Source organism: Dipteris shenzhenensis, chromosome 21 (assembly GCF_047967505.1).
Source record: "Dipteris shenzhenensis isolate YYH24624 ecotype China chromosome 21, Dip_SZ_1.0, whole genome shotgun sequence".
NCBI classification, from domain to species: Eukaryota; Viridiplantae; Streptophyta; class Polypodiopsida; order Gleicheniales; family Dipteridaceae; genus Dipteris; species Dipteris shenzhenensis.
In genome coordinates, this window is record NC_141616.1 from 49,778 (window position 1) to 71,870 (window position 22,093).

The 22,093-nt window shown below is 45.3% G+C and overlaps 1 long non-coding RNA gene across 1 annotated transcript; it reads right to left on the reverse strand.

The window, feature by feature from the left end:
* Window positions 1–577: 577 nt before the first annotated feature.
* Window positions 578–22,093, reverse strand: LOC147888321 (uncharacterized). The gene is made up of 3 exons (XR_015543052.1): window positions 21,658–22,093; window positions 21,528–21,565; window positions 578–641 (listed from the first exon to the last, which is right to left on the reverse strand). It is a non-coding gene; the product is annotated as an uncharacterized LOC147888321 (long non-coding RNA).

Sequence of the window (22,093 nt, forward strand, 5' to 3'; positions counted from 1 at the left end):
AACATAACTTGAGTACACCAGACTCGTTCTCAATAATGAAACAATGATTTTAAGTAAATGATTCCACAATGTCAGATTACAATGTATGCATTCAATACATGTATTCCAAAGGTGTGCAAACTTTGAAGATCAAAAAATTGTCTCTCACAATGGGTCAATTTAACTTGTTCAGTATCACGATCAACAATACAAAGCAAACACAGTTACATGGCCAGCAGTATAACCTTACCTGCCATTAACAAGTACTCAGCATTCTACATGAGATGCCCATGATCGAGTCCACATATACAAGAACCCCAATGCAAATCAGTATGGCCATCCACTTCTCAGAATTACAAGCGGCAATCCAAACAAGTACAGGATTCAGGCTTAAACGAGCAAAACCCAAAAGGCCTATTAGGAGAGCCACAAGTGATGGTGTAGCAGCAAGCTGTTGGTATGCAAAACCTTCTCCGTCCCCCACAACATGTACACAAGGCACAAATTTGGAAGCCTCTAAGCTCTCTCCTGCTGCTATTGAAAAATTGACTTTCCAGACCAGGAGTGGGAAATATTTCCCAGTCAGTCACATTCTGCAGCTGGAATGTTAGATCTTCTCCTGTAAAATTTTGTTGGTTCTTTTGGTGAAAAGCATCACTCAACTGAAGCAACAATTACAAGGATCAAGCATTAGCACTCTTCGCTAGATAGCCACAGCAAATTCAAACACTCACTTCCAAATAATAACAAACTGGGAAACTAATGCCTGTTATTAAGTCCAAATTCAACAAGCCAGAGTGACCAAAACTTAATTGCTTGTCCATCAGCGTTTTAGTGACCAGTTCAGGAAGACCAGATAAAGATACCCCCACAAAAACTTTGGAAGAGATACATGCCATTTTTTGGAAGTTAGACTAAAGCTCCAAGCAGGCAGTTTCTATTTCAAATATTTCGATAAAGAAGGACAAGCATGTAACAATATGCTGAGTTGGAGAGACGTCTTACAAATTCAAAAGGGGGAGAGCAAGCTGTGATACTATGACATCCACATGAGCATGCATCTGAAAAGCCTAAAACAGGATTGCTTAGTTCTACTTTCCTTTAAGGCTGCCCCTAACCACTCCGTCACCCCTCATAAACCTTTCCCCACTTTAGAAGATCACGAGCCCTTTCCCCACTTAAGAAGATCACGAGCTCAGGCTTACCTTTTGAAGTAGGTTTCCTGACCTCTTAAATGCAACTTAGCTCTTGCTAAGACTAAGTTGCCCATATGCCTTGGGGAGCCGTCCAGCCCAGCCCCTGATCAGCATTGCTACTCCACGGCCTCTTCCTTGTCTCCGTCTTCTCTGCTGGTGTTACAGTTGGTAGCCTCAGGCTTCTTCCATGAAAACTGCAGCCTACACACACCTCATGCTGGAGAGCTTGCAGGAACAATTCTTTAGGGTCAACAGCTTTGATTTAAAATCATCATGTTGCTTGTCCAGCACTTTGCTGAGCATATTACAACAGTCCACAAGTAGATTTTGAGTGCCCTCATGCAGAAACTAACATGACAATTATGGACAAATGATGGCAGTTGCAATGTTTAACTCCATGCTGTGATGCCCTTCACAGCAGCAGGTGTGTCAAACCTTTCCTACCTCCTCTTCATCTATGTTGGGAATCTACCTAAGCAGCAGCCCACCTGGCACCCCCAGGCGTGGTTACATGGCTAGTAGATCCTACACTCACGAAAGGTACCCCTTTTTGGGTCCTCTCTTATTATATGTATGAGCCCACTTGATCCAAGGGCTTAGGACTCTACTAGCCCATGTGTAGATGCTTGTTCCGACGTAGAGATCAACTAAGCCATTTCCTGGCTCTTCCTAAGGCTATTAACCTTTTGCCGTCTTCCAATTTTCATCTGGCCTACCTTTCTACTAGGACTCTTCCTCTCTTTTCTAGCTCAGTGGAAGAGGAGGAGACATGGACTTCACCTCCCACCAGATTTCCCTCTTCTAGAAGCCTTGTTTTGGTTTAGGCACACTCTGATTGGTGAGCATTTCATTGCTTATTACTCGCCTTTTTGAGCACCTCCAATGTCTAATTGACCCTATGTCGAAACATCCGTCTATGTGTTCAGGATAAATATGTATCCAGGTCACTTATAACTGTAAGAAATCCTAGATTTACTATATTTAGAAATGTGCTAAGGAATAGAAAGGAGACTGAGATAGCTGAGAACAAGAAATAATTGTATTGCTTGAATGTCTGTAGGGTGGATGTTGTGTGTCATCCATACAATTGGGCCTCTCTTATATAGAGAGTGAAGAGTCACACATGAAAAGGTGTGTACTCCAAAGTGTATGTGCATGAAGAGGTGTGTACCCCTTGTGAAGGGTGTGACCCTTGATGAGAGGGTACATTACAATAGGAATGTCTCTTCAATAGGATGTCTCTTGTGAAGGGTTGTGCCTCATTAGGAAGTGTCCCGTCAAAAGGGCATACCCTTCTACAAGTGTCCATTCATCAAACCATCCATAAGTCTAGAAATAGAGAAAGGAATACGTCACAGATCGTGACATCCCCTCCCACTCAAAATAAGACCCTGGTGGAGATAATGAACTGATGTAGAAAATATCACTGTAAATTTTAAAAATACTGCTGTAAAATGTCAGGGTACTGCTATAAGTCTTCATCAGATTGCCAGGTAGCGTCGGAGTCGTCCAGATCTCTAGCTGAGTAAAGATATACTTTAGAGAGTGATGGTATGCCGTGACTACAAAGTCGGCTCCCATGAGATAATGTTTCCAAGAGCGATAAGCATGTACAACGGCAAGAAACTCCTTATCATAAACCGGGTATCGGGTTTGGATATCAGAATGTTTATGGCTGTCAAAAGCAATAACTCTACCTTCTTGCATCAAGACTACTCCTGTAGCGATGTCCGAAGCGTCGGCCATGACCTCAAATGGAAGGTTTGGGTCAGCAATAGCCATAACTGGTGTGGTAGTGAGTGCTTGCTTGAGTTGTTGGAAACTATACTCTGTTTCGGGAAGCCACTGAAAAACTGCTGTGCTTTTCAATAATTCAGACATAGGAGCTGCGATTTCGAAAAACTGATAGACCTTGGTATAAGTTTGCCAATCCGAGAAAAGAGCGGACATCATGAACATTCTTAGGAGTAGGCCAGTTTCGGATTACCTCGACCTTCTTGGGATCCACAGAGATGCCTTGAGCTGAAATAACATGTCCCAAATATTCGAGTTGGGTCTTGAAGAACTCACTCTTCTCAATGTTGATGTAGAGAGAATTTGCACCGAGAACTTCAAAAACTTGGTGAAGATGTTGTTTGTGCTCATGTAGGAATATGCTGAAAACGAGGATGTCATCAAGGTAAACGATGACGAACTTATCGAGGAAAAGCCTCATGAATGTGACCGGGGCATTATTTAACCCAAAAGGCATGACTAAACATTCATAGTGTCCATACTTTGTTCGAAAAGCTGTCTTGTATTCATCGCCTTCTCGTATGCGTATTTGATGATCACCTGAACGAAGATCAATCTTTGAGAATTGTGTTGCATGTAGAAGTTGATCGAAGAGGTCATCGATGCGAGGCAATGGATACTTGTTTTTTATAGTGAGCTTGTTGAGGGCTCGGTAGTCGATGCAGAGACGCATTGACTTATTCTTTTTTTCCACGAGTAGTACAGGAGATCCGAAAGGGCTGCGACTAGGCCGAATGTGACTTTTGTCGAGTAGTTCGGTGAACTGTCTTTGGATTTCTTCATTTTAAGTGTAAGAAACCCGATAAGGAGGTTTCGACGGTGGATTACTGCCGGGAATAAGTTCGATTGGGTGATCCACTGGTCGTCGAGGTGGTAACTGCTTTGGCAATTCCTGTGGAAAAATATCTAGGTAGGGCTGGAAAAAAGGTTGGTTGAGGTATTCAGGAGAATCCTTTGTTGGTGTCTCCTCTACTGCCGTAATCAATAGAAGTGAAGTCTTTACTTGACGTTTACGAACCCACTTCTTTACTTGTAGGACAGAGGCCAACTGGGGTTGAAGGAGAGTCCCTAGAACCAGTTAGCTCAATAAGTTTTCCCTGGTGGACAAACTGGATAGTATGGCTGCGAAAACTGATTGATGGATCATAGTCGTAGAGCCACTGTTGTCCAAGTATGACATCGTACCGAGAAAGAGGCATGATGTCGAAGTTCAACTTGTCCGTATAATATTGGATGCGAAAAGACAAGTTTTTAATCCTAGTGTTGCACAAGAAAGTAGTTCCATTTGCGAGTTCAATCTGATAGTCCATGAGACTAGGACTGGTGGTCAACCGAAGTTTGTCGACCATAGAACTAGCTAGGAAGTTATGAGAACAGCCACTGTCGATGAGGATGGTAACCGTTGTTCCACGAATCGATCCTTGAACACAAAGTACTTGAGTGGCCAGGGAAGGTTCGGGGTTGCTGGCAAGGCTCAGGTGGATGGTATTTGCCATTCGAACAGCTTTGCCTTTCTTGTCTTATGCTAGGGTAGCATCTTCTCTTTGAGAAGTGCTAGGTTCCATATTGGAATTTTGCTTTGGTCGCTTGGGACAATCAAACCATCTATGGTCGCCTGTACAGATGGTACAAAGTTCTTTTGTGCTAGAGCTGTTCTTCTTGTCAGTGGCCGCACCTTTATGTTTGGGATGTCGGTAATGACTTTGTGAAGAAGAAGAGGCGCAATCCTTGGAGCAGTGCTTCTGTTGAAATCCAACATATGATTTCTGAGTCTTCTCGGGATCTTGAGACTGTCGCTGACCTTAATTACCAGAGCTTCTTCGAAACGTGGTGTTATCTTGAGGGCAAGCACCTTTGGCCATAGTAGAGTTCTGTGTGCAATTAGCACTCTGCTTCCCTGTGTTTTGGAAATCTGTAATGCGCTCTGCGTAAGCAATAGCGCCAGCTGTGGTGGTGATGTTTGCTTTAAGGACATCAATGCGTAACGAGGGATTTAGGCCTGAGATGAAAGCATGAAGGCGATCATCCTCAGTTAAACCATCAATCTCCAGCACCAATGTGGTGAACTGAGAGATGTAGAAAGACAGGGAGCCCGTTTGCTCAAATTGTCGGAGTTTTGAACGTGCTTGGAAGTCCGCATTGGCAGGTATGAACTGCTTACGGAGCATGTGTTCAAAACGTTCCCATGTTAACACACTTTTGCCGTCCTTTAAGCATCTTTGCTACCATAGAAAAGCTGTATCCTTGAGGAGGGAGGCTGCCAAGGCGATCTTTTTGCCTTCAGTGAGGTCAACAGTATCAAAATACAAGCGCAATTTTGCGAGCCATTGGTCAACTGTTCGGCGATTGCGTTGACCAGTGTAGGCTTCCGGAAGTTTGACGTCAAGTCTTTTAGTTTTGAAAGCTTGAAGTAAACGGTAGAGGGCACGTAGTTCAGTGTTTTCTACCTCTAGTGAGAATGAATCCGCATAGTCGTCTGGTTGCGTCACGTCATCCTCTGTATGTGTAGTACTTCGAGAATCTTGAAGTTGTTGAACTTTCTGAACCAAGTCCGAAATGCTGTCCTGAAGCTGGGAAATTTGAAGTTGCAATAGTGATTCGCCTTGTACGTTGACTTCAGGGGTCTTTTTTGGACTTGATTATTTGATCTCTGGAGAGGCTTCATGCGAGCGTTGCGACATATCGGAGATCCCTGTGAGAAAAGCGCGAACTTGCGCTCTAGTTTGTACCATTCCTGGAAGAGGATTCGGGCTGCTCCCTGAGGTTGCTCATGTTGGAGGGGGCAGGCGAGGTAGGATGGAACCACCCGTGGAAATCTGGTAAAGGAGGTCATGTCAGAGGTAACACTGGTGATGCCGAAAGTGGTGTTACTGCTCGTGAGAGGATAGGGGTAGGTAGCAGAGTCCATGGATCTGAGAAGGGATAAGGAGCTGCTGTCGGAAAGTGGAGGATATCCAGGAGAGGGAGTGCCTTCAGAGTGTAAATACTGACTTGGAGAAGGTACGACCTGTAGAGGGGGATATCTGGGAGCTGGAGGAGGTGGAGAGTACCCTGGAGATGCCAAAGGTGAGGGGTAAAATTCTCTCCAAAGATGGATAGCAAACTCTTGAGGAATATCGGGTTCAGGATATCTTCGTGTCTCGTGGAACACAACCTGTATTGTGCTAAGGAAGTAATGTAACTGAGGTGCCTCACGCAGAAGGTAGAGGATGTGGTCCAAGTCACTAGGAGAGCACGTGACACAGAAGACCCAAGATGCAAAGGCTCCGAAATGGGCTGGCTGTGCAATTTGAACACGATATTGTGTGGTAGCTGATGCCTGAGGTGTCCTTGAAATGCCGGGTGAATTACCAGGGGTTTCCATGCTTTAAGGTGGATTCTTTCATTTGCTGTAATTTGTTAAAGGGAAGAGAATCCTTAAAAGCAGATTGGAAAGACTCCACCTGGCAATAATTTAATCTGCCAAATTGTTGCGTAGAAGAAGGCTGCAAATCGCTGTCCGGAGATCCATGTTGCAATGGTTTGCGAGGAGCGAATCAAGGCTGGTCTGGTCCGGGCTATTAACAGGATGTCTTCATCGCACGAGGAGCTGCAACTGGTGCTGATTTGGCAGGACAAAGATGGTGAAACAAGGGGGGGCTGCAGGCTGTCAATGGCGAAGCACATGGCAGTTCCTAGGGCTGGACTGCGCAGGAAAAGGCAGGAGCGAAAGCTTGGCTGGCAAGGACTGCGCAGGAGAGGGGGGGGGGGCTGTGTGCAGGAGAGGCCAATGAATGCGCAGGGGCTAGCGTGCTGGAGAGGCGAGGCTGCGCAAAGGGCTGGTCGTGCAGTACGGCGCAGGGCTGCGCAGGCTGTACGGTGCAGGGCTGCAAAACCAGCGGGTCTGCAAAGGCAAGGAACCTGGCAGCGAAAAAAAAGGCAAAGGGCTGGCAGCGAAAAAGGCAAAGGGCTGGCAGCGTGATGGCGCGTGAAGGCTGCAACAGGTGGCGTGGGCTGGCAGCGAGTTGGCGAGACCAAGGCGGGCAGCAATACCAGGCTGCTGGCAGCGAGATGGCGAGGCCAATGCGGCAGCAAATCGGAGCGGGCTGGCAGCGATATGGCAAGGGCTGAGGCGGGCAGCGAACCTGCGCGGCTGGCAGCGTGATGGCGAGGGCTGAGGCGGGCAGACCCTGCGTGGGCTGCCAACGAAATGGCGGTGGCTGAAGCGGCTGCTGCTGCGTGGAGATCCGTACGGTGCAGATCCGTACGGAACGTCAAAGAGGTGCGCCTCTTTTTCATTGGGGGCTGCCTAAGGTTGGGTAGTTGCCCAAAAATTAATTGGGGGGTTTAATTAACCCTAGGGTAGCTAGGGTAAACCTAAGGGTAGGGGCTGGGTTTTTTCCATTTTAACCCCTCTAGGTACCCTTTCATAGGTGCTTGGTGCCTAAAAGGTGTGCCTATTCGAAGGGGTGTGACCCTTGGAATAGGTGCACCTTTTCATGAAGGGGTGTGTCCCTGTTTTAAAAAGGGGTGTCCCTACATGAATAGGTGTGTCCTTTTTGTCCACGATGGGGTGTGTCCCTTGAGTGAGGAGTCGAGACTCTTCATCAAAAGGTGTGTCCGATGGTGGAAAAGGTGCATCCCTTGGTTTTGGGACAGCCCAAGCACCTGAAAAGACACGATTTTTGTCGTGTCCATTCACATCAACTCGTGATGTGTGGGAGATGGAGAGGCCATAGATGACTTTAGGCAGGGTTGGCGCTGTTGGGGTAAAGGCACATTGCCAACCCTTCATTATAAGATAGGACACCTATGACTGTCTTAAGACAGTCATAGGATAAACCTAATCCTAATAAAACACAAGTGAGTTTGTGGTGTGGCTCATCATTCTTCACACCCGCACTTGAGTGTCACTCTCTCTCTCTCACTCTCTTGCTCCTCTTCTTTCCCCTTCTCCCCCTTAAACTGGTATCAGAGCCTACCTAGCCTACCTAGCCTCCTCTCCCTAGCCTACCCTTTCCGTACGGACAGAGCCGTACGGCCGTACGTCGTCCGTACAACCGTACGGACGGACCTGGCGCGGCCAGACCTGCGCAGGACGACGGACTGTGGCGGCACGGCAGATCAGTGCGCACGGCGCAGCAGATCAGGGCGACGATGAAGGCGCGGGCTGCAGGGCGACAACGCGGGCGCGGGCATCGTCGGGTTGCGGCTGTACAGCAGCTGCTGTACGCAACATTGCGAAGCTGCATCAGAGCAGCTGCATAGCTGCTAAGCGGCGCTGCGCAGCGGCGCAGCTACTCCAAGGCAGCCGTACGGACTGTCGTACAACTGTACGGACGACTCCACCCACCTGCAGGGAGTTCCATCAGGGCATTCGATTTTTTTTAAAAAGACTCGACTTTTTTTTTTTGGGGAAGCGTGCCTCTGCAGGGACAGAAAGTACAACAGGTACTCTGCAGGTACAGAAAAGTACAGCAGGCACACATTTTTTTTTGGAAGAGGAATAGTGCTGAAGCACTCTGTTTTGTGCATGTACGCGCAGTACATGAAGCATTCCTGAAGCATTTCAGCTGTATACTGTGCATTTGTTGAGGTACATCAGGTACTCTCGTGTCACTCACGCTTGAGGTGACTTGTGCCACAGTGGTGGTGTTTGCGCAGTTACTTGTCTTTCAGGAAAGTCAAATGCTTGTTTTGCAGAAGCTTCTATGCATTTACTGAGTGCAATTCTCAGTTTTGGGTGACCATTTCAAAGGGCTTTTGCCTGGATGTGTTTGCAGTATATGCCTTGAGGCAGTGTGTAACCAGGGAGCACACATTTGCTTTGTTTCCGCAGTGCATTTGGTGACATTTGTTGCAAGTCACATTCTTTGTACGCACTTTGAAAATCTCAGTTGAGCCACGCTTGGTCAGGGCGCATCGAGTTTACTCAGTCCCTAACTGCCCATCGTTGACAGTGCTCAAAAGATTTTCTTCTTGGTGTTTGTACTTTGTGATTTGTGTTGTTACTGAGTACACAGGGGCAGTCTATGCATTGCACATTGTCAGGTAACAGTGACAGAGAGATTTTCATATTGCTTGCTACCTCAGTGTTGAGGTGTTCTCCACTTGATTCAGGTGTCAGATCAAGGGGCTTTTGCCCAGACTTTGTTTGATAGCACTTGGGTTACCGACAGAGATCTTCAGATGCATTTTCTCCCCTTGGTATAAGGGTGATTGCTTGGGATTTATCCCATTTACTGTTGAGGGTTTTGTGACAGGCTGAAGGGTCATTTACTGTTTTTTGGGTGTTTGTCAAGTGGTTTCTGCAATTTAACTCAGTGCAATACCTCATCTGAGGTGGGAGAAGTGATCAGTACAGCAGTGTTTACAGCAGTGTTGGTGGTTTTGTCAGATGATTGTGCACTGTTAAGCACTTGTTGAGCAGCTGCAGCAGTCTGAAATTACTGTTTTTATGCCTCTTTGTGCACAGTACAGTGTGTCAGAAGGTACAGTATTTGCAGGGTCATTTACTATTTTGCTGCAGATTTTACTGACAGTAAAAACAGCACCATTGAGAGTGCTTCTGGCTCTTGAATAGAGCAGGTTTTTCTGAGAAATCAGAATTTTTATTCAGTCTTTTTACTTCCAGGGAGTCGGGTACTTTCCTCATCTGATATGGCATCAGGGGGAAGTGATTCTTCAATTCTGAACATAAAGAAACTGGAAGGAGCACACAACTATGCATTATGGGCAGAACAGTGCTTGAATGTACTTCTGTTAAAGAAGATTGCTAAGCCCATAAGGGTGAAGGGTGTCAAGCCATCTGACATGGCAGCTGATGATTGGGAAGAGCTTGATTTGTCTGCGAGGGCAGCTATCATGCTCACTATTTCAGACACTCTTGTGTTCAATGTACAGGCTGAAAAGACCTCTTATGGTCTATGGCAAAGACTAGAAGAATTGTATGCCCAAAAGAGCTCAGCCAGTAAGGTTTATTGGCTGAAGAAGCTGGTCGATCTTCGCATGAAGGAAGGTACAGCTATGACCTCACACTTGAGTGAGTTCAATGCCATCTTTACACAGCTGATTGCACAGGGGTTGAACCTTGATGAGGAGTTCAAGGCTACTTTCTTGTTGTGTACCCTCCCTGAGAGTTGGGACACTTTCAAGACCACCCTGTCTAATTCAAATGTCACTCTTATTTATGCTGATGTAGAGAGCTCTCTCCTTATGGAGGAGATGAGCAGGAAGAATAATGCGGGCAACAAGTCTTCAAATGCTTTGCAGGTACAGGACAGAGGCAGGACTCAGCAGAAGGGGAGATCTGCTAGTAAGTCCAAATCCCGCAGTCAGTCCCGTGGCAAAAAGGACATTGAATGCTTTTATTGTGGCAAGAAGGGACATGTGAAGTCTAAGTGCTTCAAGTTCATACGGGATCAGAAAGCCAAGAAGGCTGAAACAAAGGATGCAGGAAATGCAAGCAAAGGCAAAGGCAAGGCCAAGGCAGATGACTTGGATGCAGTGAATGTTGCAGCAGAGGACAGTGACAGTGACATACATGATGTTTTATGCTCTTCTGCTGTAATAGCACATGCTTTGGTTATTGATGGCCATGACATGCACACCTGGCTCTTGGATTCAGGTGCCTCTTTTCATGTTACTCCTCATAGGGAGTGGTTTACTTCCTACACAGGTACTCATGGAGTTGTTCATCTTGGGAACAACTATGCATGTCAGATTGCAGGGATTGGCAGTATACAGATAGTATTTCCTAATGGACAGTCATTTATGCTTGATGGTGTTCGCCATGTGCCGCAAATCAAGAAAAATCTGATTAGCACTGGCTTATTGGATGACAGTGGTTACCACACCACATTTGGGGATTCCAAATGGGTGATTACTGATGGCCAGACTGTAGTGGCTGAGGGTTTTAAGAGTGATACCTTGTACCCTCTTTATGTTTCCAGTGTGGGTAATCATGTTGTTGCCATAACCGAGCTGCCAAAGGTTTCATTGTGACATAGCCGGTTGGGACACATGTCTATTAAAGGAATGCAAGAACTGTCACGTTTGGGTTATCTGCCGCCTCTTTCTTTTTCAGATTTGCCTACTTTGATCATTGTATATTTGGCAAGCACTCTGTCACTCCTCATAAGAGGAGAACTCCCCAGAATAGAGCACCACTTGATCTAGTGCACACGGATTTGTGTGAGATGCCACAGTTATCACTAGTGGGTGCAAAATATTTTATTACTTTCATTGATGATGCCACACGTAAGGTGTGGATCTATTTCTTGAAGCATAAGGGAGATGCCTTAGATGCTTTCAAGAAGTTTGTCGCTCAGGTTGAGAATCGGACAGGTCGTAGGCTGAAATGCCTCAGATCCGATAATGGGGGTGAGTATGTGTCACATGCTTTTGTGCAGTTTTGCCAAGCTAAGGGCATCAAACAGGAACTCACAGCCCCTCATAATGCATCTCAAAATGGTGCAAGTGAGCGGATGAATCGAACTATTCAGGAGAAGGTTCGATGTATGTTGTCTTATGCTGCATTACCCCATGGCTTTTGGGCAGAAGCCGTGCAAACAGCAGTTCACATTATTAACAGGTCGCCAAACAAGGCTTTGGAGTTGAATGTGCCAGAGGAGGTGTGGTCTGGCAAGCCACCCTCATATAAGCACTTACGTGTATTTGGCTGCGAGTGCTTTGCTCATGTACGCAAAGAACTACGCACCAAACTAGATCCAAAGTCTATCAGATGCATCTTTATGGGTTATGGTGACGAAGGTGAAATGGGGTACAGGTTATGGGATCCCGTTAAACGGAAGATTATACGCAGCAATGATGTCATCTTTAAAGAAGATAGTGTACACAAGGAACCCGTGCAACCTGTGGAATACAGGAGGGTTATTTATAATGATGTTGGACAGCAAAGAATGCCCATTTATATGCAGCAGCAGGCTGCTGCAGATCACCCCGTTCAAGAGGGTATACAGGCTGAAAATCAGCCAGATAATTTTGCCAATGATGCACCACTGGATGTGCCAACAGATGGGGCTGTAGAACAGCCAGATATGGTGGTACAGCCACCTGTCATGCATGAAGAACAGGCTGGACAGCAGCCTAATCCGGAACATTTTGTTAGGAGGAGCACCCGTTCACAACGGCCTCCTGCCAGGTTTGTTCCAGGAGCCAATAATGTGGCTGATTTTATCATGCTGACAGATTGTGGTGAGCCTTCCAGCTTCAAGGAAGCTATGAGAAGAACAGAGAAAAAGAAGTGGGAGAAAGCCATGCAGTCAGAAATGGACTCTCTACTTCAGAATGATACATGGGACTTGGTGCAGTTACCTGCAGGCAAAAAGGTTTTGCCATGCAAGTGGGTTTACAAAGTCAAAATGGATTCAAATGCTTTACCTCGGTATAAGGCCAGATTGGTTGCCAAGGGATTTAAGCAGGAAAAGGGCATTGACTTTGATGAGATCTTTTCCCCTGTAGTCAAGATGACTACTTTGAGAGCAGTGTTAGCTCTTGTTGCTCATGACGACCTGGATTTATGTCAGATGGATGTGAAGACAGCTTTTCTTCACGGAGATCTTCATGATGAGATCTATATGAGTCAGCCAGAGGGATATGCTGTTAAAGGGAAAGAACAGCTTGTGTGTAAGCTCAAGAGGAGCTTGTATGGACTCAAGCAGGCGCCAAGGGAATGGTACAAGAAGTTTGATGCCTTCATGCAGTCCCAAGGGTATCATCGATGTGAGACCGATCATTGCTTGTACACCAAACGGGCAAAGGATGGCAGTTTGATGCTACTCATTCTATATGTGGATGACATGCTTATTGCCAGTAAATCTCAGCATGAGATTAGTGCTTTGAAGAAACAACTTCATAAGTCTTTTGACATGAAAGACTTGGGTGATGCAAATCATATTCTTGGCATGCGTATTACTCGTGACAGGTCCAAGGGACTTTTGTTTCTGTCACAAAAAGAGTACATTGACAAAGTACTGCAGCAGTTTAAAATGGAGGGGGGGAAGTCCATTAGTCCCCGTTGCCTCCACATTTAAAACTCAGCAGTAAGGACAGCCCCAGATCAGATGATGATAAGGCTGAAATGGCCAAGGTTCCGTATGCGTCTGCAGTTGGATCTTTGATGTATGCCATGGTTGCCACTCGTCCGGATATTGCTTTTGCGGTGGGAGTCATCAGCAGGTATATGGCAAATCCAGGCAAGCGGCATTGGGAAGCAGTGAAAGGTGTCTTGAGGTATCTCAAGGGTACCAAAGACTTGTGCATATGCTATGGTAGGCAAGATGCATTGGTGCATGGTTTTACAGATTCAGACTATGCAGGGAATGCAGATAACCGGAAGTCTACTACCGGTTATATTTTCACATTTGCAGGAGGTGCTATATCATGGGTGTCTCGGTTGCAGAAATGCGTTGCACTGTCAACCACAGAAGCTGAATATGTTGCAGCCACTGAGGCCTGCAAGGAAGCAATATGGCTTACTCAGCTGGTGGGAGATTTGGGCATTACAGGAGATATGCCAGTTTTGCATTGTGATAGTCAGAGTGCTATCATGTTGGCAAAGAATCCGGTCTTTCATCAGAAGACCAAGCACATAGAGGTCAAATATCATTTCATCAGGGAGGTACTGGAAGACAAGCGACTTGAGCTTGTGAAAGTGCACACTGATGATAATCCTGCAGATTTGCTCACTAAGAGCCTGCCTACAGAGCGGTTTGCACATTGCCGCCACATCATGGGATTAGGATGAGACCATTCTTATTTTATGGTCTTGTATACAGTGACTGTATATTGCTGTAATTTTTATTCTTTTCTCCCCTTTAGGCACATTGGCCTTTAGGTGGGAGGTTGTTGGGGTAAAGGCACATTGCCAACCCTTCATTATAAGATAGGACACCTATGACTGTCTTAAGACAGTCATAGGGTAAACCTAATCCTAATAAAACACAAGTGAGTTTGTGGTGTGGCTCATCATTCTTCACACCCGCACTTGAGTGTCACTCTCTCTCACTCTCACTCTCTTGCTCCTCTTCTTTCCCCTTCTCCCCCTTAAGGCGCTAAAAATTTTTACGCTCATCCTCTCCATCTCTTCCATGCACAATGTGCACGGATATCCTTCTAGCGGAAAAGATGTATCAGATCGGTGCTAGAAGGTGGGGGGCATTTCCTACAGGCAGGAGCGAATTTTGCTCTGATACCACTGTAAGAAATCCTAGATTTACTATATTTAGAAATGTGCTAAGGAACAGAAAGAAGACTGAGATAGCAGAGAACAAGAAATAATTGTATTGCTTGAATGTCTGTAGGGTGGATGTTGTGTCATCCATACAATTGGGCCTCTCTTATATAGAGAGTGAAGAGTCACACATGAAAAGGTGTGTACTCCAAAGTGTCTGTGCATGAAGAGGTGTGTACCCCTTGTGAAGGGTGTGACCCTTGATGAGAGGGTACATTACAATAGGAATGTCTCTTCAATAGGATGTCTCTTGTGAAGGGTTGTGCCTCATTAGGAAGTGTCCCGTCGAAAGGGCAAGTGTCCCGTCGAAAGGGCATACCCTTCCACAAGTGTCCATTCATCAAACCATCCATGAGTCTAGAAATAGAGAAAGGAATATGTCACAGATCGTGACAATAACCCCAGTCTATAGAACATATGTAAGCTGTTTCTCTTGCAGGCAACAAAACAATGTTTAATCATGAAGTTTTCTACTCTCATAAGCAATGGGATGCTCTCCTTGCATCAAGACTGCCCCAATCGAGGTACCACTCGCATCCGTACATACAACAAATAACTCTTTGTCCATGCCCGGAAGTGTTAACACTGGTGCAGTCACCAATGTTGTCTTAAGCTCCTCAAAAGCTACTTGATGAACCTCTCCCCACTCATACAAGGAATGCTTCTTCAACAAATCTGTTAGTGGGGAAGCAAGACGTGCAAAATTCTTAATGAAACTGCGATAATAACAACACATCCCTAGGAAGGATCTCAGCTCATGTATGTTTTTGGGTATTGGCCATTCAATTATGGCCTTGACCTTTTTAGGGTCAACCCGAATTCCCTCAGCAGACACAATGTGTCCCAAATACTCTATTTCTGTCTTGAAGAACTCACTCTTCACGGTATTTAGGAACAATCGATCCTTCCTTAGGAGCTCCATCACCTCAGCAATGTGATCCTTATGCTCTTCCTCATTCTGGCTGAAAACTAAAATGTCGTCCAAAAAGACTATGATAAATTTTCCCAAGTAGGGTCACAAAACCCTTCTCATCAGCCTACTAAAAGTCGCTGGAGCATTAGTTAGGCCAAAAGGCATGACCAAAATCTCATAACGTCCAGTGAGAGTGCGAAAAGCAGTCTTATGTTCATCCCCAACTTTCATACGAAGTTGATGATAACCAGATTTCAAATCCAATTTGCTAAAAACTTTAGCACCTTTAAGCATATCCAATAAATCATCCACCCTTGGAATCGGATACCGGTTCTTAATCGTAAGTTTATTCAAAGCACGGTAATCTATACACATACGATATGATTCATCCGTCTTCTTAACCAATAATACAGGTGCTCCAAATGGAGAACTGCTTGGTCGAATCATGCCTTTTTGCAACAAATCTTCAATTTGTTTTTCTACCTCCTCCATATCTATCATGTTCATCCTGTATGGGACACTACATGGAGGAGAAGCTCCTGGCTCTAAGTCTATGGCATGATCATCTTCTCTCTCCATAGGCAATTCGAATGAGTCATCTCTTGAAAATCGATCCTCGTAAGCTCTAAGTAACTCATTTCTCTTCCGATCTTCTTTTGAGATATGAAGATCTCGTGAATCCCGTATATACACAAGATTACAAACTACCCCTCTTTTTACCAATCTTTTCGCTTGGATAGGAGTAATCAATGGAATTGTATACACGTCCCAATCCCCTACGATCCTTATGTTTTTATCCTTATGTACAAAGCAACAATGATGAGTATGAGGATGAATAGCAAGGTTAAAATCATACCGCCATGGTTTACCTCGAATCATGTCAACGTCTTGTAAAGGGGCTACTAGAAAATCCCTTCGATCTCTATATTTTTGTATACGAAAATGAATATTCCATACTATGGATGTGTCTTCTTCATTGTGCCCCCTAAAAGCTCCTGAAAGCGATATGTTTTTTATAGGTTCTGGTTTAAGATGGAGTAATTTTGCCAATCTATCACTTACTAGTCATAATTACATCCATCATCTAAAAGAACCACTATTCTCTATCCATTCACGAATCCATACACCTTAAAAAGATCATGAGACCCAAAGGTATTGGCTGAATGGACAGCATTCACTATTGGCTCAATAGTCACAGTAGATTTCGAGGGTGACAAGGTAGAAGCCTCACCCTCCTGCTTGGATGCCTTGGCTTTCCCTTTTACTAACTTCGTCTTGGCAATCTTAGCCAAGAGAACGGGACACTTATGCCATACGTGCCCTGGCTTATGTTTCTTACACCCGAAACATTTTCCTTCCTTAATAAACTTCCTCTTCTCTTCGTCAGTCATAGAAGGAAATGGCACCCATCCAGGACGTGATTGACTGTTCACATTCCTTACAAGAGCTTTACCCTTCCCTTTATTATTCTTAAACCGGTTTGGTTTCCTAAAAGTGGGTATATTGTTGGTCTTAGATGATGACCCATCCTCCTTATTGAAGGGTTTACGAGGATTCAATTTCCTCTCGGCTATTTCAGCCAACTTAGTGAGGTCCTTAAGTGTAGTCGGGTTAAACATTTCAACCTCGTATCTTACTTTTGGGCTTAAAGCTGCTAAATACTTCTTTCTCCTATCTTCCTCACTCTTTTCGGGTAACTCTAGAGAGAGTTTCCAAAATCTAACTGTAAAATATGCATTACTCTCATTATCGAACTGCCTAAACCTCTCCCAATGAAAGGTTAGGTTCTCTTCATGCCTCGGTGACATGAAAGTGGCTTTCAGTTGCTCCACGAATTTAGCCCATTCATGAATAGGCTCTTTTCCTGTTTGTGACAAGGACCACCACATTAGAGCATCCTTCTGCAGATGCAATGTGGCAAGAGCAAGCTTCTCTTGCTCGGTCTTGTCTTGATGGGCAAAGTATAGCTCAAAATGGCGAATCCAATTGAGGATTTTGTCAGCCTCCCTTGCCCCATCATATTTGGGGAACTAAATTCTCTCTCGTGGTTGGAATTTGGACCTCTTAGAAGGGGTACTCAACTCTTCATCCCCGAAGTTTAAAGTCCTCTTAGTCCCTAATCTTGTCGTAATGGACTGCTCAATCATATTGCTAAGCTGGAAAATCAGCTTATCAACAGGAGTCTCCTCTCTTCCTCTTGCACTTGGATTATAATCCATGTGTACTGGGTTTTGAGTTGAAGACGTGAACTCATCACCTTGTTCTTGGCTGGTCTCATTTCTTCTTTCATTACGAAAGAAGAACTCCCTATCAAGAGGTTCTTGAAGGAGAGACTGCTGTAAATCTATTTGTGGGTTATCGTACTCAAGATGTGTATAACTCTCACCTAATCCATCCTCTTCAAGGGGTGAAGGTGTTCTTTCTCTCTCTCCTTGGGGTAATGGAGGAAAAGGAGTAAGTTTATTGTTATATGTCCCTTCCCTTTCCATTCTTTCCTTTTAGTAATACAAGAGAGAAAATGTCTTGCTGTAATTTTAAAAAAAAGAGGTTTATTTTACAGCAAAAGTCGAGTGTTGTAGAGTTGGTGGTACTTATCCGACTCCCACTTCGTTTGTGTTGAGAAGACACTTAAAATGACCTCCTTTCCCTTCTCTTTCAAGCTTTTCTTCTTGTATTTCTGCTGTAAACTGGTACGCTCCGTTTGGGCTACTTGTTTTGAGCGGATTGGAGCTCTAGATACCGTTATAGGGGGTACTTGATGGGTGATCACCCCCCTTAAAATCTTATTCCGATCCGACTTTCCATTGGGGAGAACAGGGGATCCCTTTTCCTCACGGTTTAAGGATTTTAAGGGTATATTCACATTGGGGGGGGGGGGGGGGGATTCACCTCGTGAGGACACCCCGTTCACCGTTCAAGACCAAAAATTTCAGAAAAATCCCCTGTCTCATAACCTCGGAGATCGGTCGGTCGTGATCCTCTTCCGCAACTTCTCTTGCGACTTCCGTCGTCTGCAACTGTTGCCCTCTTCTCGTCCCGCTCGTGGATCGTCGCCGCTCCGATACCAAATGTGAAGAACCACACTTTTCGAAAATGCAAATGTGTGCAATGCATGCAGAATTTGAATGCCGATTGGCCCTCCAATGGGGAAGAGCGCCCTTGTGAGAGTACTTGTTTCTTTTTCGACCTACATGCAAGGTGGGAGAGAGATGACGGATGAATGCAATGTGGTAGAGAGAATGCTACGTGAGATTTCCAATGAAAGGGTGATGCCCTTTCATTAATGTCCCTTGAGATCACTCAAGTTCCATCTTCCCATTTACACCTACCCTTATCCTATGACCCATGCACCTACCATTCAATGCACTCTAATGCACCCTTTCCCTTTCCTATTGCCCCTAGGACCTAGACACGTGTGTGCACATCTTTATTACTAATCATTGGCCAATGTTACATAGTTTTGGCGGTACTATTTACACCGCTTGATCGATCATAAATACAAACATATAACTGCACCATCAAATTGGCTAGGACAAAGGCTGATTGGTCGAAAGCTGACTGCTCAAAGACTAACTGCTCAACCAACACCAGCCTGATCCAGCTCTATATGAAGGGCTACTTTGACTTCTTTCACCCATTCAATTCTACCAGCCTCTCCTTAGTTCCAGACCCCACTACAGGGCCTGAAAGGCCTCAATATCTGCCTTGATTCAGCCCCTCCATGGTTGCGAGTGGTGGCAAGAGACTCCCAAAGCAAGCAACAAGGATTGGACGGTATATGGTCGAGGTTTGAGCAGTCTGTTTCAGCAGTTTTCCTTCAGCAATTCATCTCTCAGCCTTCACACATTCATCTCTCAATTTCTCAATCATCTCTCTCAGTTCCCGCGCAGTACCTTTCATCTCATTTCATCTCTCTCATCAAATAGATGTGCAATGAGTGAATACAGATGATATTTATCTAGAAGAATCCAGGAACATGCCCAAACTCATCCTCTAAAAACACAACACCATGTGAAGTTTCAATCTGTTTAAAATCCATAAACTTCATCATGCATAGCGAGGACCAGCTACTATGATATCCCCACGAGCACCCAACAGTGGGTATAGGCCATTGTATAACATATGTTCTCACGCATACATATCCACACGCCCATACATACTTGAGCATCCGTTTAGACAAAGGTCTTCATCCTCAAAGAACTCCGGAGGTGAAGGGCAAACTCAGCCGTGATACAGGTGAAGACAAAGGACATCGACAATCATCTCTGTAAAGGGTACATGTGGAATTAGAATAGAATTTGTATTGCTAGAGATATGACGGAGAAAGTAATGATCAAAGACCATAATCCACGATTTGCTATTCATAGAGGCATGTTGCTAACTAGACAGCTTGAGATGCCCCATTATTATGAGATTTAAGGTTGATACCACTGCTGCTTTGAATCATTGACGACCACCACACTCCTATCCTTGTCTCTGAGGTTGCCAGACTCTGATTGAGACTCGTGACAGCAGCTACATCGAGTTCCCCCATCTAGCGTGGTTTCGGCAAGTCTTTAGTATGAAGAATCACAAGGAGCCAAAGATTAGAACTCAAACTTTTTTGGGAGCCTAGCTTAGCCTAGCTTGAGGTAGACACCCCCTTGTTCACAGTGTTTTGATGATGGGGTCTTATCGTTGTGAAGCAGGGTGAGATTACTTTTCTCTCTATCGTGAGGTCATGATGTGCATGGCTGTCTGGTTCTTGAATCTCCTTGATTTGGACTAGGCTTACAATATGGGCACTGTTATCTTCGTTAACATTCTAGACATTTACAGGCTGGATCCCTCCATTTTCTACAGACTTTTATGGGACTGGTCCCCCAGTTGCGATCCGGTAGTTTGTAGTGATGAAAGCTGTAGAGATGTTTACCGCAAAATTGAGCCTTTGGACACCCACCCTTGCGGTAGAAAGTTCCATTGAGCTCTTTAGTTGTGTGAGATTGTTGTCGTGTTTTTGGAATTGTGGCACAGGAATCATAGCTAGGATATTGACGTTCATGCAGCACTCTCATGTGGGATCCATGAGGAGTGATAGCTACGAAAATATGATCATGCAGCACTCTCATGTGCCGCACCCTGTCAATTACACACACATACACGGCAACCAAAAGATCTGGACTAGTACAACCCAAACGTGCATGCCTCCAAAGCCAGTACCAAATATCTAAAATTACTATCACAAGAACTAACATTTGAGTTTCCCATACATGAATGTGCATCTGTAGCCTCAAATCGCAGTCAATATTGAGTCCCAATGCAATGAATGCAGCATGCGAAAGGTAGATTGTGTGCGTGCATGCATGCATCTCTCTCTCTCTCTCTCTCTCTCTCTCTCTCTCTCTCTCTCTGTCTGTGCAATAGGCGGGTAACCTGTATTTCTGAAAGACAACGTCCAGTGATATGGTTCAAGTCATGCTGCCTTCTCGGAGTAAAGAGAGTCCTGTGTGCCCGCCTGCCCCCTGTTGTCCCAATATCACTAACTGTTCCCCGTCCAACCTATCACTCGCTGCGGATTTGACATGGCCTTGGTGCGGGGGATTCAAGCAAGCCTGTAGGTGAGTTGGGCGCGGGAAACGGGAAATTCGACATGCAGCTCTCTTAATGCCCCGTCTAAAAATGCAAAATTCCCACCAATTATTGAATAACGCTCCCGACCATGCGAAAAGCTAATGTGGCCTTCGATGGGAACCGCACCACTTTATGCACGATTTTTCATGAGTATCTATTTGCTCTCTATAACCCTGGCGGACAAGCACACATGTACAAGCTTGGGCGAACAAGAAGGTAATAAAGGATGAGGACTTCGAGCCCCAAAGCACGCACGAACCATGCAATGCAGAAAAGAAGCTTTCCTCGGCTCATTTCATAGAAGCAGAACGATTTTTTATTAGCAAGTACCTCAGAATTTCAAAGGCTTACAGGCGGAGTACATGCATTACGTTCCGTGTACGTTGAAGACTATTCTACTTACGTCTATCGAAGCGTCAGAATCAGAAGTTTTGATTTTTAAGAAGCTTTCGCCCTCTCTCGGAGCTACTTCTTATGCTTTGTACATTTATGAGAGCCGGAAACGAGATTTACTACCATGGAAGGACCATAGGAACCGAGATAATCCAGCCTTCCCGATCAATTTCAAATTCGTAATATTTAGCCATTGTTGGCAAGGGCTTAAGAATGAATCTTTGATTAGTATTCAAACCAGACGAACTTAATACTCTATGAATGATCTGTCATGAAAATGACCATTCGGCAGTATACGCGACACTCAGCCACCTCGATAAGCATAGCACTAGTGTAAGTAGAGGACTGAAAGGAGACTAGCGGAGCTCTTTAGCCAGGACAAATCGACGAAAGGAAGCAATGCACCTACTTCAGAGTGAAGTCCTTGGATGGCGTGCGCGCGCCCGCCTGCAGAAACAAGAGAGAAGTAGCTGAATTTGGCAGTCCTAAAGGAAGACAAAGGAGAGGAACTGCAAAGGAAAGCCGCGAGCTAAACACACCTGCGACAATGTAGGCAAGCCAGAAGGCGGCAAGCAGCAGAAACTCCAAGCAAGAGTGAGGCATGGTGCGCGAGGAACGCAAGGGGGGAAGGAGGGAAGGGAGGCAGGAAGCAGAGGGGAGGGGGGGGGGGGGGGAGAAAGAGCTAGGGCTGGCTACGGAGGAGATGAGGGGGGGGAAGAATGATGATGAAGAAGAAGAAGAAGAAGACGACGAGGATGATGAAGAGGAGGAGGGGCCATGGGCAGAGCAACAAGACACGAAACGAGTAAAAGGGCGAGCAGCGATGTGCTGCTGCTGCTGCTCCTCTGTATGTCTTCCAAAACACTGGTTTGACTGTTGTTGGTGGTGGTGGTGTTGGTTGGGCGATGGCAGGCAATGTAAACACCACAACAACATTAAGCTCGCATTCAATGCCTCGAAACCACCTCATTCACT